The sequence below is a fragment of the Balaenoptera acutorostrata genome, chromosome 7, assembly GCF_949987535.1.
Source record: "Balaenoptera acutorostrata chromosome 7, mBalAcu1.1, whole genome shotgun sequence".
NCBI classification, from domain to species: Eukaryota; Metazoa; Chordata; class Mammalia; order Artiodactyla; family Balaenopteridae; genus Balaenoptera; species Balaenoptera acutorostrata.
This window is the reverse complement of record NC_080070.1, coordinates 70846922-70872544: the sequence shown is the minus strand read 5'-3', so window position 1 is coordinate 70872544 and position 25623 is coordinate 70846922.

Sequence of the window (25623 nt, the reverse complement as noted above, 5' to 3'; positions counted from 1 at the left end):
TATTACATTCTCATCAACAATGTATGAATATTCTGTTGGCTCCACAAGCTCACCAACATTTGACATTTTCTGTCTTTTAACGTTTAGATTTTCTGGTGATTATATAGTGGTATCTCATTGTGATTTTAATTTGCATTTTCCTGATGAGTCATGGCATTGAACACTTTATCATCTTCCTTTGTAAACCGTCCAGTATTTTTGCGTATTTTTAAAAATCGGACTGTTGTTTTCCTTGCCTGATTTTGAAAACTGAGCAATATTGAATACAAGTGAAATCACTGTGTCATTTAATTAGTTGTCTGAAAACTCAGTCTTAAGAACCATCCAAATTGTACGAGCAATTATAGATAAATCAGGTAAAGGACTATTAGGTGTGGTCTACAATTATGAAGAAGAAAAAAGATAAGATTTTTTACTGTAGTTACTCCAGGGCTGATGTGGGCCTATCCTGTCTGCAACAGAACATGACAGAACAAATTAGCCTGAGACTTGTCAGGCTATCTTTAGCTTTCTATTTAACTCTCAGAAACTGTAAGATAATCATCCAGTTTGGTTAATGCTTCTCTGAACCTGTCCTTCAAACCTGCCACTCTTTCTCCACCATTCATTATTTCCTTGTAAAACTCAAGTGGCCATCTCACATTATTTAATAATTCTATAAGACATATGGCCAACTGCTAAACTTAACAATGGAGGATCAACTTAAGAAGGAGCAGAGGAGTGATAAATGCGTTCCCCTTATTGTCATAAAGTTGGAAAATTATGACCATATGCATGGACTGAGCCAAAAGGGCAGAGAATTCCCTTTGTCTCCTTACTATTCACCCATTGTGCTGTTTTAAGTTCCTTTAGTGGCCAAAGTGTGACAGAAGCAATACATCAGGTTTTTGCTGTAAAATGTTATCTAAAGGCAAAAAGTGGGCCTGTAGGACAGATAGAATTCTACACTGAGCCATGGGATTTATGATAAAACTCTATAACCAAATAAAAAATATCTGTGACTACATTTATGTGAAGCAATGGTGCCATTCTTTGGCTGGTTTAGGTAATCACAGGTGCACATTCTTAGTCATACTAGAGATATATCCCAGTAGACATTTGGGAATCTGTTTTGAATTTAAAGTGGAAGTTCCAAGACAGATTTGGCAATTCTTTTCAAATTCTCTTTTTTCAGAGAAAAATACACATTGTGGAAAAACACTGGAAAAATATAGATGGTGATTCAAAAATAGTGTGCTGTATGTATATATATACAGAAACATACTCTTTTGATTTTGACAGATTAATTTTCTGTGACACCTCTGGATATGCTTTGGGCCCATGTGAAGAGAAATATTTAAATAAATATATTCCATGACTATGAAACAGGAGTTTAGCAATGAGCAAAAACTGCAAACAAAGCAAAGACGGAAAATCAGAGGGACCCAAATTCCAACTCAATATTGGACGCGTTACACTCTGATAAAATGGTTGCGATAGTATTTTTAAATATTCAAATTGGTTTCCTGAGGAACATTAGCTATCAGAGTTTCAAAAAGAAATATTAAGGTGTTTTAATCAAAATTAATAGTAATCTTTCTTTCCTCATTACTGTAATTAATACGCCTGCTTCTCTGTCCCTATAAATTTAATTTTATCACCTAAGGCAGGCTGTGAACTTGTGCTGTCTGAATTTTTTTTTTTTTTCATTTCCACAGGGTAGGAAAGAAAGGATTTGGAGCATTTCTGTATCTTTTTTTTTTTTTTTCAGAAAGAGGCCAGAACATGCCATATTGTAAATATTAGCCAAAAATATATGCTAATGAGAAAAATTCAACAATCCGCATGGGAAGCCAGTCGTTTATTCTTTCTCCTTGCTTCCACTTCTTTCCCATTTCCCTGTGGCCTGCTGGGAATGAGTGTATCAAAGAGCTTACACTTTTGTTGGGGTATGACTGGGCCTATATGGTCTAAAGTCTAGTGTGCATGTAGAGAGGCAGCTTCCTGGTTCAGTGACCGTTCTGTAAAACAGAATTTTCCTGTTCATGGCCTCTTGCTGAAAATCTGAGTTGCAGATTTACGGCAAGATATTCCCTCAGTCCTGGAAGATCCAGGTAGGGCCTGGGGTGCCTGGCATCCTGGTTCAGTAGCCTCTTGCTATAAGCAACATTGAAATGATTCATAGATAATGACCCCCAAACACTGGGTTGCAAGAAAGGCCAAGTGATACCTTCAGCTATCTGACAATCTGAATAGTCTTTCTCAACTCAACAGCAAAAATACAAACAGCCCAATCGAAAAATGGGCAGAAGATCTTCAAAGACATTTCTCCAAGGAAGACATACAGATGGCCAGTAGGCACATGAAAAGATGCTCAACATCACTAATTATTAGAGAAATGCAAATCAAAACTACAGTGAGGTACCACCTCACACCAGTCAGAATGGCCATCATTAAAAATTCTGCGAATAACAAATGCTGGAGAGGGTGTGGAGAAAAGGGAAAACTCCTATACTGTCGGTGGGGATGTAAATTGGTGCAGCCACTATGGAGAGCAGTATGGAGGCTCCTTAAAAAACTAAAACTAGAACTACCATATGATCCAGCAATCCCATTCCTGGGCATATATCTGGAGGAAACCACACTTCGAAAGGATGCATGCACCCCGATGTTCATTGCAGCACTATTCACGATAGCCAAAACATGGACGCAACTGAAATGTCCATCGACCGAGGAATGGATAAAGAAGATGCGGTACATATATACAGTGGAATACTACTCAGCCATAAAAAAGAAAATAAGGCCATTTGCAGCAACATGGATGCAACTAGAGATGATCATCCTACCTGAATAACTCAGAAAGAGAAAGACAAATACCAGATGATATCACTTATATATGGAGTCTAAAATATGGCACAAATGAACCTATCTAAAACACAGAAACAGATTCTTGGACACACAGAACAGACTTCTGGTTGCCAAGGAGGGGGAGGTTGGGGGAGGGATAGAGTGGGGGGCTGGGGTTAGCAGATGTAAGCTATCATTTATAGAATGGATAAACAACAAGGTCCTACTGTATAGCCCAGGGAACTATATTCAATAGCCTATGATAAACCATAATGGAAATTTTTTTTTAATAAAAAGAATGTATAATATATGTATATAATTGAATCACTTTGCTGTACAGCAGAAATTAACATTACAAATCAACTATACTTCAATAAAAAAAATTTAAAAATGAAGTCTTTCTCCATGGCTAAGGAGTGTTTTGTACATCAGCGGTCCCCAACCTTTTTGGCACCAGGGGACCAGTTTCGTGGAAGACAGTGTTTCCACAGATGGGGGGGGACGATTCAGGCAGTAATGCGAGCGACGGGAAGCAGCAGATGAAGCTTTGATTGCTCGCCCGCCGCTCATCTCCTACTGTGCGGCCTGGTTCCTAACAGGCTGCCAGACCAGTATCGGTCCACGGCCCCGGGGGTTGGGGATCCCTACAGTACATGGACATCTATTCAGGACTCAGGTTCAGATTGTGTTAGTTGGGGCACCCTAACATATTGTAGCTGAGTTTAGGTCTCAGATCCCCAAAGACAGTGGCACACAGCCTGCAGGGACAAAGAAATTTTGCAGGGATTCTTAGGTTTAGATGTGAGTGGCAGCCTCAATCCCTGTCTTTACATATATATGGGATACTTATGTAAGTTTTTGACATTTGTGCTCTCAGTGACATTTAAGCTTGTTGCATGTTGGATGCTTTAGCAATGCAGACATTCTGAGTTCTAGTTTGAAATATACGAAAGAGTTCAATTGGATTAAAAATTATTTTGTTCTCAGAAATGCCAACATTAATTGCATTTGTCAGTGAAAGACATGATGATTTCTTCAAAGGTACGTAGTTCATACATGAAAGTTAACTCAAGTTTTTCATTGGATATTTGAAAAGATTTTATTTGCCAGTATGATAAAAATTTCAACATTTAGTATTTTCTCTAATGCTCTGTGTCTTTGTAATTATAAAATGTCAAGAAAATGTAATACTTTTTGCCCCCAAAGATATTTATAGACATTCTTAAATCCCTTCCAGTTTCCTCCAGTGAGCCATACAAATCCTGTCATTTTCTCTGTATGCTATGACAAGAAAAGCATGGGGAAGCCCTGCAGCAAGGCATATTGGTTACTGGTCTTTTTATAGGCAGCGGCTACTGGTAACTTAAGGACCAAGGGTGTGTATCTTCCTCCCTTTACTAACGAATTAAAGTTTCCTTCTCTCATGAGAAATTATAAAACATAAAGGAATCAATCAACCGTAACCTGTACTCTATAACAAACTATATGTGGTTCATAAAATAATTATTTAGCAACTGCAACTATAAGTGATATGCAGGCATTACTATCCAGTATTATCTACCAGCTGCCCCTCCCAGGACCCTGGCCCCAGGCACAGACTAATGCATTTCTCTGTTACACTTCAACAGCCTCTAACCTGTCTCGTTTGCTCTTACGTTCCATGCTCATGCCTCCCCTCTTTGATCTGGTACTGAGTGCGGAAAGTCTCCAGATACTCTTTTCAGATGCTTTAAAATAATTTTAAAATAAACTTTCTTAATTTATACAAAATACAGAACTGTGAATGAAAGCTATTTGTAAAAACAATAAGCAAAAATGTATAGACGAGAACTCATTTTTTTCTGAAGTCCTCCCTAATCTCACACTCCTTGCCCCAGCAACCTTTCTCTCCCCCCCCCCTCATAATGTAGAGAACTTCACCTCAGCTGCTCAGATTTCATCAGCTGCAATTTATTGACCAGTAGATTTATTGACCACCCCACCTGGTGTCACAAAGATTTGAAATCACTTTTACAATAGACACTGCAGGAGTAATTCACGTGTTTCCCTGAGTTCTATACTTAGCTCATTCAACAGACTTGAAAAAATCCTAAAACAATTTCAAGGGAATATTGGTGGGAGAGACAAATTCTCTGTCTGGAGGTTGGGGGTAGAGTGTTGTTCATGGAACACTTCAACCAGAAGGTTGGGCTACTATATCACATGGGCTGGAAGGCTGAGAGCCTTTCACTATTTCTCTGAGGACTTGATGGGTGTAGAGTCAGATTGCTTTCATTTCTATCCTCCTCCACCGCCACCACCCTCATCCAAACCACCATCATCTCTCACTTGGGCACTTCAATGTTTACCTAGCTGGTTTTGCTTCAGTGCTTTCTCACAGATCATTTGTTCCTCCTAGAATAGCTAGTTATAACATGTTGCTCTCTTCCTTACTCTGACTCACAGCCTTACATCATCTGCCCTCGTCATCTTCTATTCTCTTCCCTGCTCTCTGTGGTCCAGCCACATTGTATTTCTTGCATTTCATCAACTACTCTTAGCCCTTCACATACTTGGGACCTTTGTTTTCATTATTCTTTCTTTCTATCTTATCTTTCCCATCTACCCTGCTCTTTACAAGTCTAGCTTTTTCATATTGATCCTATCCCAGCTCAAACAGCATTTCATCTGTGAGCCTTTCCTGACAATACCCCCTCAAACAGCATCCCTATTCAAAATCTTCCCAGCCTTCTGTTTATATTCTTTATAGCACTGTCACAATTTGTATTTCTTTATATCATTGTGGCCACTTATGTGCATCTCCTGTAAGATAAGAACGCTAGCTCTCTTATTTCATCACTGTGTTTAACACTAGAGCAAGGAGTAACACTAATTGATCACAAATGAAAAAAATTATTCTTACAAAAGAATTACAGTGGGTTACATAAGAACTTAGATCCAAGAACCAATAAGGAAATAATTTTCTATTTCAGCCATATCAGTTATTATCAAGTATAAAGGATCCAAGTATGACTGAAAATCTCTCTTTGGCAACTGTCTGCTTCATCTGCTTCTTCCTCTTCTCCAACTCCCAGGCACTAGGGTATTTTTGCATCAGTGCAGAAATCTAGCTTGGCAGTAATTCAGCCAAATCTTTGCTATAACATATGTGATGGTCCAAGGTTTTTTTGTTCTTTTCCCTGGGACTTTTTTACATAGAATAAAAATGTCCATTTAATCAGTACCCATGATCTTCAGCAAGGGGGCAAGAGGAAAACAATCTGATTATAGCGGCATGCAAATGACCGCCAGACTTCACACTTCATGGGCATTTCACATTTTTCAAAAGAAACTTATTGATACAGATATTTCCCCTCATAAGAAAAATATTTGGAGGGATAATTTTTAGTACCCCTGACTCCCACATGTCTGAGTTTGGGGCTAGAGGAAAAGGATTTAGGGACTTGACATCTTCCATGTGAAAGATTGCCAAGATCTTGCTTAAAGCATACCAACCTACATTAATCCCTAATGAAAGTATCATGCAAGATTTCACTCTTCCTTTTATATTAGTCAGGCATGCCTTACCTATCTTCCCTTTCTGTAAGTATTATATTGGTAAGTTTGCTTTGTAAAACGCATATACTCTATTAAATAATCTGTCAACTGAAAGCAATATTGGATGTGTATTAACATTTTGTTCACATGCATTATACTTTTGCAACCTCGGCTTATTTGTATCAAAATTCCACTGGCAGTGTTTTGCTTTTGATCTGTGAGCTATTAAAAGCCCTGTTACTACAGATGAAAGGAGTTAGAAAGTTCTATATCATAATGCAGTGCGATCAGTAATTCACAGAGCAGGTAATTTGCAATGACTTGCCAAGCCTTTGATTGCACCAGGTTCATAGCTATTAGCAGTTTCCCCTTTCAAATTTGTAGGGTTCCATACTTCCTTTTTGACCTCTTTTTCATCATTTATGGTCCAGTTTGGTAGTGAAAAAACATAACTTCTTGCTTAGCGCACGGCTGTCATTCAAACCCCAGTGACTTACTGAGCACTTGGACATTTGTGATGATGAAAAAAACATTAAGCAGGTGTTCAGAACACTAACCAGGTGCCTGCAACAATGCTTTATGGGATTCACAATGTACCTCTGGGCTATATACTGATTCAGACTTGATTCTCTCTATCAATTTAATCTCAGTGTTCAAACTGCCATTCAGAGAAGGAGGCATAGTTTTCACTAAAATTGAAGTTAAATAACACTCCCAATAATAGTGTTAATTTAGGACCTCATAAGAACAATTGGAAGGGCAGTGACTGCCTGCCACTAAAATAATATTAAAGTAGGGCTCACATGTCTACTTTGAAGTCATGCAATTAGGAGTACTACTTGATACTGGACTATATAAAATTTAAGCCCTATAAAATGTCTTAAGCAATGAAAACTTACAGCTCAATGGCACGCTTTAGCCCCCTAGCTGTCTGCATTGCAGGTATGCCACGTGAAGGAAACATCACGTTATTCTGTGGCGGTTTTTCTTTGCACATTTAAAATTGGTCATCTGTTGTACAGGTGTGCAGCACATCCTGGTGTGGGTTAGTCTGCCCTCATGTGCAGTTTGTCTGGGAGATGTGGAACCCTCCAAAAGTCAACATAGTCCAGGTCCCCAATTAGTGTGTTTGGGGAAGTGTTCAAAGTCAGAACCCCTGAGCACAGGGAATTTCCCAACTCAGTACTAGTTAGACATCTCAGAATCTACCATTCAGGCCCAGAACCATTTTCAGTGTAAAGTGGCAAAAATGTCACATGCATGTACAGACTCACACATACCTAACAACGAAAGAAATACTGTTGTCAAGATCATCCACTTCCTATCATCATTCCAGTATGAAAAGAAAATACCTTTTCCAATAATATGGAATAGACAAGCATTGCACTTTGACCTTCTGGACGTTTACCATATTTAGCAAGTGATGTGAAAAATCCTAAATCTAGAATAGAAAATTTTAAGTACTTTTACATTTGGAAGTGGAGGCTTCTAACAGAGCATAAAAATTACGTCCATTTATATCTAAGGCAGAAATACCTTGAAAGAGTAATTATAAGCAACTTGGGAAGACAGGGCTGCAGACTCATGCATGCTTATCAATGAAGAAGACTATTCACATAAAATAAATGCATTTGAAGATCAAAGGCTATAAGGGCAATCAGTGCATGGGTAGTGACTCATGTATACTGAGCATTTTGCACAGAAAACTCAGTGTCCTTTTCAGCCACAGTTGGGCATGTGGAGAGCAGCAACATTAATTGCTTCTTTGAATATAAAGTAGTCATAGCCATACTATTCCATGCTTGCCTAGCAAAAATCCAGTGATATTGACAGCTTCCCTTGTCCTTACCATCTAGCTTTTGTAACGTTTTCATCTTCTTTCTATACACATCAATTTCATATCCAATACAATGACCGTGAGTGCTCACCATACACCTTCCTGCCAGCCAAGTGTATTTGTCAGAGAGTAGTGACGTAAACGGGACTAAGACGGGAAGTTCAATTAAAAAACAAAGCAATGCTGATGCTTTATGAGTTTCACAGAGATGGCAAGAAATTTTATATCTGCTGTGTCCCTCAGGCTGGTTGTAATTTCAGTGTAGAGTGGAAATGGTCCTGAGAAATTATTGATCTTGACTTTTACCAGGCCTGCAGTAAAGCAAAGGTAACAAATAATGTCATGCTTGAAGTTGGTGAAAAAATATTTGCAGTCATGGTTGTAAGTTGGGGCCAAACTCAGGAGCACTGAACCCAAACCCAAAAGCACACTACCTTGTCTTTTGCCAGTCTCACGTAATATTTTTATTTGTTTAGTTTCACTGATGAGATTTTTAGGTTAGTTAACCAGTACTTCCTGCTAACCTGTCTTGATATTCTATCAGGTCTTACCTAAAAACACATGCTTGTTTTGAGTCTATGTGCTGACAACTACTTAAATGCATCACTCCTTATTTATTGCAAACTTTGCCTGTGCTTTCATCTTTTCAAAGATTTTGCATGATCCTTTGGTGTAGGTTATTTAGAAAAATGAATGAATTGATGAGGTCTAACCTAGAAAAAATATAAGCGTCCCATAAAAAAGTGCAAATAGAAACCAAACAGAGGAGAACTGGCAAAAAATAGTTTACTTATATGTAGAAAACTAGTGCATTTTATTTCTTTAACAGTTCATTCAACTGTGGCTACAATTACGTATTTGCATTATAATATGAGCTCTGAAAGAATTTGTACCTAAAGTGGGAATACCAAAGAAAATCGTTTCAGTTTATGAAATTACACTTCGTACGTTTATTTGTTCTCTCTCAACTTGAAACCCACAAGTTTTTATTAAGGCCATGGTTCATATTTCAAATAGCAAGAAATCTTCACGTCTCCCTTTTCTTCCCCCTCAAAAATAAATCTACAAAGCACCTGGATTTAGAAGAACAACATAGATCTATTGCCATTAACTCTGAAAACTAGCAAGCACTTCCATAATAAAAATAAACAGTGTGTACCATAATCGATGAGGAGGCAACATCCCACATTGTTTATTGATTCATAAGGTTAAGATTAAAGTGGGATTCTTGCCTGTGTTTATCAACAGGTTGTTTTTTCTTTTTCTTTTTTTAAGCAGTAAGTGAACCTGGAATCCCACAAACCAATCAATAAAGTTTAAAAGCTTCAGTGAATCTAACCCATAACAGGTCCTTGTTTGGAGAACATGCTCAAGAAACACATGTGCCTTTAAGAGGTCTTGAAAGACTTTACACCCATGGACCATTACCATTTCCAAACACCCTGCAGCATTACCAGCCCAACATATGCTGACTGTATATCACCGTGACCCTCTCACTAAAGCTCTTTTGACTGGAGTGCTTTTAATACCCACTTTCTCAGCTGAGCTCAGGAGTGATTTGTTTTACATGCCACATTAATCCTTTCCACATTTTCTGGATGAGGCAACCACAATTCCACTTGTGAGGTGTTTCTAAAACACAGTTATAGGAATAAAGCAGCAGGGTCCCAGACTTGACAACTTCCCTCTAGGCAGCTGACAAAGTGGGCTATCGTGCCTCGGTTTAACTCTCGGTTTAATGAACATTTGTGCCCAGACACTAGGGTGGGCCAGCCTTCCAGGCCAGTAGGAAGCCCCATTTATTGAAGGCAATTTACTCTCAATTAAAACACTGTAGGAATCTTCATAGATGTAATGCTTTCTTGATGCTAATGCATATTAGTAGAATTAAACTCCAGAATAAATGGAAAAGAGCAGTAGAACTGAAAATATATAAAACACATCTCAGTAAAACCAAAGAAAGTTTATACATCACACCCTCATAATTGTAGGAAGAGAGCTTTATTTATTTATTTATTTTTTAATAAATGGGCAATTAGTGTTCAAAGCACAGGCTTTTATTATGTGGTAATTTTATAGTTTTAACTTTAAAGGCAACTTATCCACTCCTACTCCCCAAATATATTCCAAGACCAGTGAACTTCTGTTGCATGCATTTATGAACTTTTCTACATTTTTAATGTTCACTGAATATAAGTAATGTAGATTTTTGAAATTTCAGGTTGTCAACAACGCTAACTGATTGAACCAACCAATTGTTACAAAAAAATGTTTTTACATGTCAGCACTTGGCTGATTTTATTAACTTGTTAGTATTATGCTCCCAATTTTATGTGTTAAAATCTAACTGTACAAGCAACTTGAGGCCTAAAATTATGCCTTTATCCAGTCCTAATTTATTGTTCTTCCCTCATAAATTTTATTTGCAGCTTCAATGGTCTGAAAAAAGCAATAAATCATAGTGAGGTTAGTTTTACGTAGTTTAGATTGAGTTCCTTATTTTCACTTGAAATTAATCTAATCCATTCCTTCTGGTGTCATTGTCATGTGGCTAATAGTATGTCTCAAAGCAAGAGATCATTTGAGTCAAAGAGATCTTTTTTCTAAGCTACAGGATATCAGTTACACATACTCAGGTGATAAATCTTTTACATAAATTATAGGGAAACTGATGTAACGTTTACAAAATATTTAGAGTTCTGTAAATGAAAAAATACTCCCCTATTTATTTCTTGTCCCAGGTTGTTTCCCTTAGGTAATCAGGAGTATGATTCTAGTTTTCCTGAAGAAGCCTTCTGGAGGCGTGATGTACTGCAGTTTCCCTGCCACTGTTGAAGCCCTGGTTGCTAAACTGTGCCTGGCATAGCATAGGTGCTCATTAAATATCTGTAAAATGGATGATGGATTCAAACATACCCCTTCACATTCTAAACAACAATCTAGTTTATAATAATAATAATAATAATACAACATTTTAGTAATGCCTACCAAAAAAAGTTAGCTATTTCCTAGTGATTCAAAACAAAAAAAATCTGATCCAGTGAGGGGGAAAAAAAGCCATTGAAATCTCATTCTCCCTTTTTCTCTCTACACGCATACCCACACGGACACACCTACACCACACTAAGCAGAGACTCTACTTTAAAAATAATTAATGTATACTCAAATGTAGAAAGCAGAATTAATACTTAGCAGATCATTTGATACATTTTTAGAACTTTGAAAAGTTGAGTTTAAATGAATTTGTCAACAGTTGATGGAGAACTGTAAATTGTTTCATCTAACTGTGTTTTAAAATTGATTTTAAAAAATGACCTTTAGCTTTTGGAACTCTTGTCTCAGCATCTAGAATCATCTCAAAATGAGAGGATACTTTCAAGAAAAAAGAAATGCCTGAGTGTAAAGTCTACTGTCTTAAACTTTATTTCAAATGCTCTGCTTTCAGTATCTTTAAAGAAAACTTTCTAGATTACTTTCTCTCTCTAAACTGATATTTCTTTAACAGGATCTAGAATTCCTTGACTAGCTTAGAATCATAAAAGCACTGGTTTTTACCCTGCTTGGACATTTGCTCATTTGAGTTTGGGTTCATATTTAGTTATATCCACTAAAATTGCCCATTCTTCTTTTGCCATTGGGCATTTTTTCAATCTTAACAAAACCAAGTCCATATTATAGGCCTGCTGGCCAACATTCCAGGTAAATGAACGGTTTTAAAGAAAAATGGTGCTATTTTTCAAAAGCCTGACATTTAAAAAAATGCAAGTCCAGAACTGAAGCCTTCAATAATTTTTCCATGCCTATATGCTACAAGAAGCAAATGGTTACACAAACGAATACATCTGGGATTATTTTCAAGCTGTTATTCCCCACCAGGGAAAATATTTAGAAATAAGGCTCAGTCTTTGTGCTGGAACTACAAAGAGGCCAGCCATCTTGATGCTTTTCCAGATTGTTTAATGATTTTCCTCATATTGTGTGGTGTGGCTTTATTGCCCTGTTTCGTATGCCTTCCCATTCACTGTTGGTAACCATTTATGTTGGGTATGTTCCAATTTCCAAATCTGTTTTGTGGCATTTATAGCTTGCAGCTAATAAGGCCATTCAGTATTTTTATATATATAAAATATTAAAAAATATACTTTACCATGGAAAGCTAGAGGAAATGATTCAGAATTTAAAAACAGCCTTATTAAAGGATGGAGTAAATTTGCCTTTAAACTGTTAAGCGAGGGTGACTGTGGTTGAGAGGTGCCTGCTTCTAGAGTCCAGGAAATGCAGTATTAGGGGTGTGTGTGTGTGTTTTATATGTATACGTAGGTATGATATGTATACATACATTTGTCACGCAGCAAGCATATGTGTATTATATATATAGATATAATTATAAGTGCAAAAGGAATGGTAATTCATTTATGTTACTTTGCAAACTCTGACTTTATAAGATAGAGCCTCCAACAAATATGCATATGTATATCCTGGTGTTATTTTCATTCAGCTTGGATTTTAGAGTTTGAGTTTTTAGAGTTTTGCCTTCCTATGACTCCCTATAAAATGAAAATTACTGAGTTTGTTAGATGCATAAATACTATATGTCTAAGAAACTGAAATTTCCAGAATTAACTCCAAATTAAAGCAAAAAAATGAATATTATCATTAAGGTAGTCTTTTACTCAACATACATCTAAGGAGATCATGTTAATCATGCTTTTATTCTACTTTTTCAGTTCTATGTAAGTTAGATAGTGAACACATATTTCCTAACTTCAAATATATTAGATTGAGTTCATAAGTTACTTTGATTTCTTATATTTAGAATGCATGTTACTAAACTAAAAATTTTCATATTTATTATCACACATTAGAAGTGATTCGAGATTTTAATCATGACCAAAGTCTGAAATAAGATAAAATCCTCTGAAAACATAGTCTTTTTTAATATTACCTTTGTGAATTTCAATTTCAGTGTCATAATATCTTACGGGAATAAAGTTTTTTGCAGGAGAATATAGCCTCTAATTGTTTGAGTGTACAAGTCATGCAGAAGATGGGTTGGTTAATAATGATATAGTTCATCCATTTCCACATTCAGAATTCTGTGAAAGAGGAAAGTCTCAAAGGTAACCCACAGAGGTAAGGCTGAAAAACCTTGTCATTGTGAAGGATTTTTATGTGATTGAATGAGAAAACAATACCAAGTTTTAGATATGAACATTGTAGTGCATAGGTCTACAGAAAGAGAAGCTAATTTCTGTGAGAATAATTTGCAGGTCTTCCTACCCTTGAACATCACCTGAGTGAGTGGTGTGAAGTGTGCCGAGAGGCAGTACCTGAGCTCTTGGATATTTATATTTTAACAAGAGTGACATCAAATTGATAGGTCTTTACATTCATCAGATTAATTTTAACTAGCTTTTTTGCAAAGAAGACAACTTACTTAATTGCACCGAGTTATGCTTCATGTTAATATATTTGTGTGGACATCTAAAAACTTAGGTGGTTTTGAATTAATAATGTTATTATTTTTCTGATATTGAAAGTATTAAATCATCTTCTAAATCATCACCAATATGAGAACAGAAATTTAGAGACTCCCCTTAATCTTACCCTTCAACTATAACAAAGATTACATATGTGTATTTATATATAACATATATGTTAACAGATTCATGTATATTATTTCTAATTTTGCGCATGTATACACCAACAGTGTATACAATAATGGTTCATATTATTATGTAAATTACAGAAACCAGATAGAATTTAGTTTAGTTAGAAACAGGTCCTGTCCTGCAACTTTTTACAGGGGCCACTTCCTCTGCCGATACACAGAGATATGCTCCAGTGTTTTTAATATTGCACTGTATTCTCTTAATGGATTGGCCAAAAAGTTCGTTCGGTTAATGAATACATTGTTCAATAAAATTCTTGGTGAAAATGAAACATGTGTCTTTTATTTTTACTTAAAACTGAATAAGTTATTCAACCTATTCCTTATTGATAAAATATTTAAGTTGTTTCCAAACTCTAGCTATTAGAAACAATTCTTCATTGAGCATTCTCTCATAAACAGTTTTGCATACTTAGGTTTACACAGCTATTGTGTAATTTTTGAAAATATCATTATTGGCTCAATGTGTATGCACATTATTCAATTTATTGATGCTAACAAATGCTTTCTAAAAAACTGTAATAATTTGCATTGCCAACAAAATTGTCAAAATAAAAAATGCCTGTTTTATTACTCCTATACAAATGAATTTTATCACAATTTCTCTCTTTTCCCTTTTCCTTTTTAAAATAATACAAAGTATACAGGCTAATCTAAAAAACGTCTAGCAATATACAACTGTATATAATAAGATTAAAAGGCAATTTTTATTTTCTCTTTTGTCTCCTTCCCTCACTCACACAGCACTCTCTCTGCCCTCTCCACTGCCACCATCCCTGTGCATTTCCAAAAATCTCTATTTGGGCATGTGTTCTTAATGTACATACTACTTGTCAGTCATAAATAGGATCTTATTTGATATTTTATTCTACAGCATCCTTTTCTTCACTCAAAAATGTTTCACAAATAACTTTCTATTTTATTTTTAATGGCTGCTATTATGTAGTCCATATGCTAATTTATTGAATCCTTCTCCTATTGAACAATGTTTCTCCTGTTGACCAAGGTTATTTTCAGGTTTTCCCTATTACAAAGATTACTTTATATTAACTTCATACTGAAATCTTTACCACTTGTGTATTTGTGAAGAATAGACATATAGAATTGGAAATATGGAGTCAAAGAATATGCACAACTGAAATTCTGGTAAATCCTGCCAAGTTACCTTATTAATCATTTAAAAATATTTGCTAACCATATGGCCATAATATTTCATTGTTTGTATTTGTAAATTTTTTGTCTTGTTGAGATGAAGAACTTGACCATATGATTTTAGGTTATTGAATGTACTTGAAATGCCAGTCCAGGCAATTTGCTAAATTTTCATTTGTGTTGTTCTTTGCTTACATTATGATTTATAGGACTTTTTTCTCTGTTGTAATTATTACCCATTTGTCTATTATATTTTTGTCTTTCCACCCAGTTAATGATTTTCCTTTTTTTCTTATTTTTAATTTTTATGTTTGAAAATTTATTAATTTTTTCCTTCATGGTTTTTGAATTTTGCAACATATTTAGAAAAGCTTCTGTACCCCAAAGATGAAAGATATTTGAAAATGATTTCTTGTGTTTGTTGCCTTTTACATTATAATGCTTTGAAGTCCATTTGGGAGTTATTTTAATGAAAGTGAAGTAGTTGTCAAGGTTTATTTTCCAGGTTTTGTTTTTTATTTCATTTCTCCAAATTATAAGCCAGGTGGCCCAATACCACTTGATGAATCATCTAGACTATGTAGAAATGCCAGTTTTTACATATATTATTTTCCCATGCATATTTGCATCTGTTTTTTAGATTCTCTATTCTGTGCCATTGATATGTTTGTTTCTCCATCAGTACTGAATGTTTCCAATCACTTTAACTTTATAATGACATTTAATGCTATGTAAGACTAGGTCACCCTCATTGCTTATATTTCAAAGAATTTTCTCAGCTTTGTCATGTTTGATATGAGACCAAAGAGAAACAAATGTCTATTTTCATTGGGAATGCCTTGAATTTTCACAGTAATTTAGGAAGGATTGATATTTTAAAATATTTTTAAATTTTACTCTCCAGTAATACAATATATATCTCATTAAAGATCTTTTTAATGTCCCTTAGTAGAGTTTTATAATCATATTCATGTGGATGTAACTCTTTAAGTTTACTTGTAGGTATATTTTTGTTGATTTTGTAAATCAAATATATATTTTATATGTGATACTGTTGTAGAAGAAAAGAATTTATTCTGCAAATGACTACTTTATTGAATTTTTTTTATAATTTCTAATAATTTATACAATAGTTATTTTGCTTTCCTAAAGAAATTATCATATAATCTACAAATAATTAAAATTTTGCTTCGTCCTTGTTGTTGTTGTTGTCTAATGCATTTATTATTTGTTGACTACTTTATGGAGTAATTAAATAATACTGGTGATAACAGGTACCCTTATCTTAATTCTAACTGTGCTGGTTAAGTCTGTGGTTCAACTTGACTTCCATAAGAGATGCTCAGATAGCTGGTAAAACATTCTTTCTGGGTGTATCCTTGACAGTGTCTCTGGAAGAGATTAGCATTTCAATCAGTAGGCTGTGTAAAGAAGATCCACCCTCACCAGTATGGATGGGCAGAAGAAGGGTGAATTCTCTCTTTCCTTGAGCTGAGATGTCCATCTTCTCTACTTGGAGAATTTTTTTAAAAGGTGGGTATTTAAGCTGGCTATTTAACTTGAGTTGAAACGTGATATGGGACCAATATAGAGGCTTATATTCCAGAAAGAGCAAGAAGATTCAAGTCACAGAAGATTTGCTGGGAAGTACAAATTTTGGGGTTGAATAACACGGAGTGATGCTTGAATAGTAGACTGGGGCAACTTCTGAAGGATATTTATGCCATGCTAATGATTTTGAGCATTGTATAGGTTGTGTAAAGTCATTTAAAACATTTAAAATTAGCATGTAACACAATTAGACCATTCATTTAGAATAATAACAGACTGCATAGAAAGTGAGTTTTCAGGTAGAGAAAAAGGACAGTGTCTCAAAACACTGGGTGAGAGATAATGAGGGCATATAGCAGTGGCATAGGAGATAGAGAAGAGAAGATGGATTCACAAGGCATGAATGACTGATGTTATAGTTAAAGAGAATGATGGGAGGGAGAATGAAGGAACGCTGCTGAGTGACTAGATACCTGTTAGTGCAATTAACAGAAACGGAATGAAACGGGAGGAGAGAGCGAGGGAAAAATGGTAAATTTATCTAACATAGTGTTAGAACAGAGCCAGACATTGTTGTGGGAATAGGACATGGCTTCTCCATTCATGGAGCTCTTCACATAGTGGCAAGAGAAATACCAGGACACGCATTTTTATAATTTAATGTTGTAAGAGTTTTCAGCAATAATTATTCAATCAAAAGTGTCCCCAAATGACATTCAGTAATTCTGCTTTGGTAGGCTAAGGAAAAATTCTCAGAGACGTGTAGACATTACAAGGACTACACAGGAGGATTTATTTTCCGGGGGCAGGGGTGTGGAGAAGTGAGGTGCGTGCGTGAACCTAGTCTGATGTGGCTGAAGCACTGGATGTCCTTAGAGAAGTGACTGAAGTGGCTTATAAGTAGGAGAGCAACGCAATCGCATTGAGCTATGGGATACTAAGAAGACAGTTGGGTCCTTCTCTAGATATGGGCTAGAAATAGACAAATGATCTCAGCCCTTCCAATGTCACAGTTTTGAAAATATTATAATAGTTTGAAAACTATTATGTTATTCACATCCTATGAAAGGTAGTATCTTTAGCAGAATCTTGGGTCGCACCATGTAATAAACCAAAGTATGAGTTCTGTTGGTGAAATGTATGAGTATCCACAGGACATGAGATGAATAAAGGCTATTTTGTGAATTCAGGTGCTGTTTTGCTGCCAGTGAACTTTGTAGAAAAAGGAGCTTTATGGATTTCAGGATGGGAGATCACGGATTGTGGGCCTGCCTATCTCCTTGGGAGTAATACACTTTTGATCATGTTTGGACTAGTGGGAATGGGTGAAATTGTTCAGGTAGGAAAGTGAATTAGAGAAGAAAGGTTAGTGGACAAAAACTAAGGAAAATTATCATTTAAAGGAAATTTATCCCTTGAAGGAAATCCAGAGGGAAAAGCCTGAAATACTAGAGTGGACATTTAAGAAGGAAATGTCAACTAGATCAAATATGACAGACTGAGCCAACAAACAGCCATGTGAACAAGGAAATATAAGGCGTTTATAAATACTGTGACGAAAGAAAAACAGGATAGCGTGGTTAGACGTGCCCAGGAGGCTGCCTTAGGATGGGTGGTCAGGAAGGCCTGTGAGGGTTGCCATGTAAGCCAAAGCCTGAGGGTCATAAAAGAGCGTGCTGGAGAGAGAAGCCTGGTCTAGGCAGGGGTTCCGAAAATTTATGCCATGAACGAGAGCTCTGTGGAATTTTGTAGAAGTTTATGGATTCCTTCTCAGAAAAATATTTATAAATACATAACATAAATATATAGAACTATAAAGGGAATCAACTATATTGAAACATTACATCAAATATGTAAAAAAAAATCATGAATTTTTGATGCAGTAATATACACACTTGTAAACTATCAAAACTCAAGAGCTCACAGGCAGATCTATAACTCACAATATTAAAATGATTAAGTAAAGAAACAGTAGTTCAAGATATATGGAATAACTGTAATGTGACATGAAAATATCAATGATTTCTATTAATGAAAAAGTAACAGGTATTGCTATCACAACTGTGGAACATAATGAAAGAAAATGCTTAATAAAGAGGTAAAATTTTTCCTATCCACGTTCGTATACCCCTGGTCCAAGGCAAAGTTTGGCCATGGTAGAAATTTAAATATATTTTTAGGAAAAGTGTGGATAGAAAGAATCTAAAAATGAAGCACAAAACTCTGAATTCTGCACCCGTCATCTTCAGCACTTAGGATAATGTTCCAACACATTTTCTGGGTGACATGGTAGGCTCCCAGTTGTTTGTGGGGCTCAAAGGAAGCAAGAGCATGATGTGGAGCAAGCACCTGCCACTTGAGCCGTACTGTTCTGTGGTACCCTGTGTATCTCTGATGGGAGAATCAAAGCATAGACTACGGTACCTGCAGTGGGAGTATTCAAACATAGATCCCCGGGTTCTGCAACAGGCCATACAATTTGTTGCAAAGAACTACACACCTACTAAAAATACACCTAACTGCATACCTCCTGGTATGAAACTGGGCCTTGGTAGGAATGGAGCTTCTGACCCTGTGACATCAAGTGACCAAGCATCCAGAGGTGGCCATCATGAACTGAGTTCTCTCAGATTACTGAGTTAATATGGCCAGGTGGGCCCAGCAGTCATTGTAAGATGGAAGTAGTACATTCAGAGTCAGGCATAAGCAGGGCCAGAGAGAAAAAGTAAATGCATAAGCAGGTGGCCCAGACCTACCCTCACATTATCTAGCACTGTTTCACCAGCAGATTTCCCCCAAGTCACACCTATGGCAGCATTGAAGGTTCCTTATAACCAGCTGATGGAGAAGAGTATTCCTCAGTAATGGGTTCACTAAAGGGTTGGTATGTTATGTTGGTGTTAGTTGAAAATGGATGGCTGATTCACTGCAGTTCAATCCAGGGGTTTCCCCGAAAGGAAACTGTATAGGCAAACTCTCCCAATAGGCAGAGCTCAGAGTGGTGAATTTAGCATCCACTTTGTGTGGAAACAGAAATAGCCCAAGGGCACATGACCTCAAGGACAGTGATAAATAGCCCAGCAGACTGGTCAGGGGCATAGAGAAGTAAGAATGGAAAATTAGGGACCAGGAGGTCTAGAGAAGTGACGTGTATTTGGACCTATGGAGTAAGCGCAAAATGTGACAATCTTAAGTTCCTGTCAATGTCCATCAGAAAATACACACACTGTCCACAAAAGAGGTATTAACCAACCAAGTTGATAGAAAGACTTGGCCAGTAGACATCAGCCAGCCTCCATCATTGTTCACTCTAGTGCTGGCACAATGGATACATGAAGAGTGAAGTCATGGAGACTATGCATGGGTTCCCACTCACCAATGCTATTCTAGTGACTGCCCCTGCTAAACGCCCAAATTGTCAGCAAAGAGATCAATCCTTGACCCTATTACAGCACTGTATTCTGAAGAGTCCAATCAGCTTCTTGTTTGACTACATTGGATCCTTCCACTCTGAAAGGAGCAGCAACTCATATTGACTGTAATCGACACACACGCTTGGTAAGGGATCGACTTTCATGCCAGCAAAGCCTTGTCTGGGCCCAGTATCTGAGGATTTACAGAGTGTTTTATTCACTGACACGTAATACCAAATAATTTAATAATTACATCAGAGGAGATATGGCAGTGGAAACAAGACCAAGGGATCCACTGGTTCTTTCCCATACAAGACCAGAAAGAAGCCACTAGCTCCGTGGCACAGTAGTTTGACCTCTTAAAGATACAGCTGAGGCACAAGTTTGAAAAATGATACCCTGCAAGAATAATCCTCCAGGACTGCATCATCCTCAGGACTGAGTGTACACTCTAAATCAAGTACCATCATCTGATGTTTTGTCTCTAAGTAGAGTACATGAGTCTGGGAACCAAGTGGTGGAAATAGCAGCCATATCAATTACCATCACTCCCAGTGACATACTTGGGGAACTTGTGCTTCTCATTGCCACAAATTTAGGTTCTGTGGATTGAGAGGTGCTAGTTCCCAAAGGAGAACCCTTCCACCAATGGACACAAAGTTAGTCCCATTAAACTCTATGCTACAGCTATTAATCTGTTACTTCAGGCTCCTATGCTAAAGACTATGAGGAAAGCAAATGAGTCACCACAGTGGCAGGGGTGATTGACATCAATCTTTAAGGAAAGGTAGGGCTTTGCTACAAGAGGGATCAGAAAGTATTGGGCTTATTCTGAGGTTATTCAGTGGGTCATCTTTTGGAGAGTAATTAATACTCTCATCCCCTCCTCCACCACCTGTTTTAGATGCCCCTCACCCTCAACTAGTAGTTCTCTTGGTCTAGGTTTGTCTCCTAGTGGGGTGATCCAGACCCTTATCCCTGTGGGATTTGAGAGGAGAAATTTTTACTCTGTGGTTAAGGAGGATAGATCATCTACAGAGTGAATCATGTAGGTTTAAGAAGAATGTAAACATCTACGACAATCTCTGGGTGAAACGGGAATCAGCATAAAGATTGCTCCGTCCAATGTCATGTTTGTAATGGCATTTATTCGTAGAGTTAGGCCATTTTATTTTTTTTTCTGGTAATCATTTCTAGCCAAGGAAGAATAACAGAGAACTTAATTGGCTCGAGTAAACCAGAGATAGAAATTGATCATCTAAAAAGTACAACATAAGGATATTCAAGGGGCAAGGAATTTGAGGATGGTATTAGGACAAATCATGCATCCTAGTTTTGGAGGGAAGAATATAAATATAGATTGGCAATGAACATATAAAAGAGATCAAAGAACTAAAAATCGATGACGTGTTGAACTACATAAGGGACTATTAACTAGTAAAATAATTAAAAGTTGTCACCAGAAAATATAAAGAAAGGAGACAAAACAGAATATTTGCACAAGAGATAAGGGACAAAATTGATGACAGAAAAAGCACCTTAGGGTGCTTAATAAAATACATGATGTGACATCTATGTTAGTTCTTGATGATAAGGTAAATAAGAGATAAATTGCTTTGTATTATTGATATTAGAAGTAATTTTGCTTTGAACTACTCTATTTTGTTTGTAGTCTAAGTCAGATAAATGCACTGGGAACATAATGAATTTTTGGTCTTCTATACATTTTTTTTCATCAAGACAAGGTGAGATGGTCTTAATAATGAACCATGTCTCAGAGTTTCACTGACCATAATAAAATTTGTTCAACTATGACAACAGGGTCCCTCCTGCTAGAATACTTCAGGTTTGGTTTTCTTAATTTAAAATATATCCTCTGCTTTGGTCAAGGGAGATCAGTTATTTTCCATAGAGTTTGTCTCCACATATGATAGAAACAATTACTGAAATAAATCACATAATATTCTCCAAACTGTCAAATGACAGCATTAAAAAAAAGAGTTGTTTCTTATAAGTTTCCAAGTAACCATAAGATAAAATGATGCAATCTGCATTTCAGATCGATGTCATAAATTAATGAGGTTATTGTGAGGAATATCCTAAATAAATGTGTGTCTGTTTTTTTCTAGGTCAATAGTAGGACATCACAATTTTATACACTGAATTGTGTTCCCCATAGCAAAGTCTCGCTTTTTTTTTTCAACTGAAGTATAATTGACACACAGCATTCTATTAGTTTCAGGTATATATCATGATGTGATATTTTTATATGTTGCAAAATTATCACCACCATAAGCATATGTAACATCTGTCACCATACTTAGTTACAGAATTTTCTTTTAAGACTATTTTTTTAAATGTATTTTTTTAAAAACATCTTTATTGGAGTATAATTGCTTTACAATGGTGTGTTAGTTTCTGCTTTATAACAAAGTGAATCAGCTATACATATACGTATATTGCCATATCTCCTCCCTCTTGCGTCTCCCTCCCACCCTCCCTATCCCACCCCTCTAGGTGGTCACAAAGCACCGAGCTGATCTCCCTGTGCTATGTGGCTGCTTCCCACTAGCTATTTTACATTTGGTAGCGTATATATGTCATTGCCACTCTCTCACTTCGTCCCAGCTTCCCCTCCCTCCTCCCCATGTCCTCAAGTCCATTCTCTAGTAGGTCTGCGTCTTTATTCCCGTCCTGCCCCTAGGTTCTTCAGAACCTTTTTTTTTTTTTTTAGATTCCATATATATGTGTTAACACACAGTATTTGTTTTTCTCTTTCTGACTTCCTTCACTCTGTATGACAGACTCTAGGTCCATCCACCTCACTACAAATAACTCAATTTCATTTCTTCTTATAGCTGAGTAACATTCCATTGTATATATGTGCCACATCTTCTTTACCCACTCATCTGTCGATGGACACTTAGGTTGCTTCCATGTCCTGGCTATTGTAAATAGAGCTGCAATGAACATTGTGGTATGTGACTCTTTTTGAATTATGGTTTTCTCAGGGTACATGCCCAGTAGTGGGATTGCTGGGTCATATGGTAGTTCTATTTTCAGTTTTTTAAGGAACCTCCATACAAACCTCCATATGGTTTTTATCCTTCAATTTGTTAATATGGTATATCACATTGATTGATTTGCATGTATTGAAGAATCCTTGCATTCCTGGGATAAACCCCACTTGATCATGGTGTATGATCCTTTTAATGTGCTGTTGGATTCTGTTTGCTAGTATTTTGTTGAGGATTTTTGCATCTATGTTCATCAGTGATATTGGCCTGTAGTTTTCTTTCTTTGTGACATCTTTGTCTGGTTTTGGTATCAGGGTGATGGTGGCCTCGTGTAATGAGTAAGATGAGAACTTTTAAGACTCACTCTCTTAGCAACTTTCAAATATGCAGGATAACATTAACTATAGTTGCCCTGCTACACATCACATCCCCATGACGTATACATTTTATAACTGGAAGTTTGTACCTTTTGACTCTCTTCACCCATTTCACTGAGCAGTACCCCCTACCTCTGACAACCACCAATCTGTTCTCTGTATCTATGGCAAAGTCTTTGCTTTGATAGATTTTAACAAGCATTATCTATCCACCTCTGATGACTTCTTAGCTGATGACATTATCTCTTAATTGTATCAATCTGAGCACATCCTTACCACCGGGGAAAATTAATAGGCTGGTCTACACACCCCCTTGGTTTATAATCCCAAAAATGTATCAGAGGCTTTGAGGCTTTTGTTTCCTATTCTTAAATATATTGGCGCTCAAGGCTGCTTAAACAAGCATCAACAAAGGTGCCTGTCTTCTTTGAAGTTATTTTCTGCGGAAATCACAGCCAATGACCAAATGATTTGGAAAGATTAAATTGTGCTTATTTTATGGCATTCTAAAACAGCAGGGTTAAATACTGGGCCAGCTGCCAGCCGTTCAGCACCCACACTTTCATGTTTGGCTGCCAGATCCGTCTACACGAATTATTCCGGAGCAGAAATGTGCGATGGCGCCATTCTGGAGAGCAGAAATGAGTTTTTGCATTTTAATGCTTTGATGAATGGATAATTCAAATATTATCCACTTTTACATGCATACAAAATACTTTTTAAAAATTATATTGGATTTTGGTTGCTGGAGGAAGGTTTTTCCTTTCTCTTGGAGGAAAGACATCCCTTACACTAGTTAAATTTCCTTTTCCTTTGTTCCAGAGGAATGTCGGATCTCTTTCTCCAACCCTATCAAAAATCAAGATGTGTACTTAGCCATTTTATTTGTAATAGAAGCTATAGATATACATACGTACTTATGTGCATATATATTCATATATATACACACACATATTAGACAATTTATTCTATGTTAATTTTCACCAAAAACATTTTCTTCTCTATACTCGGCCATAGTATTCAGGCTGAGGCACAGCTATACATTCATTTCGGACATCTTGATGGCGAGATGAAACACATGCTGTGCCGATCTCTACACAGAAGAACCGTAGTCTCACACTCAAAGCCCACAGTCTATAGCCACACAGGTAAAACTTCACTAGTAATATGAATGATTTAAAAATACAAAAGAGTAACAACAAGTCTAAACAAGTTTATACTCAAGGAAATAATAAATGGCTACCAGAAAGCAAACCTGGAAGTTTTCAGACAAGAGAAGCCACTGTCTCTACTACAGGGTGTGAAGCACTTTTTTTGGAGAAGGCGGGTCTTGACCCAGACTTAAAGAATATTAGGGATTTCCTCAGATGCAGGAGAGCAATAGGATAGGGATCTGTGGGTTGCAAGGAAGGAACCATAAAGTCATGCCTAGATTGATTTTTTTAAATAGATATAAGAAGAAATAAGGTAAAAGAAGAAAGTTGGGTCCATATTTTTGTAGGTTGGAAGCTCCATGCTGAATAGCTTGGAATTAATCCTTCTGACAAGAGAGAAAGAATGAACACTTTTGGGCAAGACCAAGGACACCAAGCTAAACCAGTATTTTCAGAAGACTCATGTGATGTTGTACAGGATGGAATGAAGGAAAATCTGCATGTAGACAGATTCCTCAAGAGAAGGCTCTGGATGAAGTGCTGTAAGGTAACCAGAGCATCGTAAAAATGCCAACACAAAGAAGTTCATGGACAAAAGTAAAATCAATAGGACCCAGTAACTGAGTGTATAGGGAGCAAAGCATCTCCAGTTGACTGGTGGAGGAATATGGAATGACAGAATCTAGCTTGCATCAATCACTATTTCTGAAACACCGAGAGTCAATAAATATAAGATGTACCCCTTCTCAGGAGTACAGTACCTTAGCAGTGCAGTCCCCAGTGCAGACAAGACAAGAGGGGAGAAGTGACTGGATTGGGGAGGTTGGAGAGGAGAGTCTAGTGAATGATAAGGTCAGTTTTAGTTTGAGTCCAAGAGAAACCAGACAAAAATGGCTGGGAAAAAAGTATATCCTGTGCTTTAAGACATCTTAGAATGGGTTGCACTGAAGGCACAAGACAAAATATTTTTCACATTTTGGTTCAGTTACCATTAAAATTAAAATTTTCTGGCAATCATTTTTTTATTCATTTTTATGGCAATATTTTATTCTAATACTGCATAGCATTTGTGCCCCCTACAAATTTGC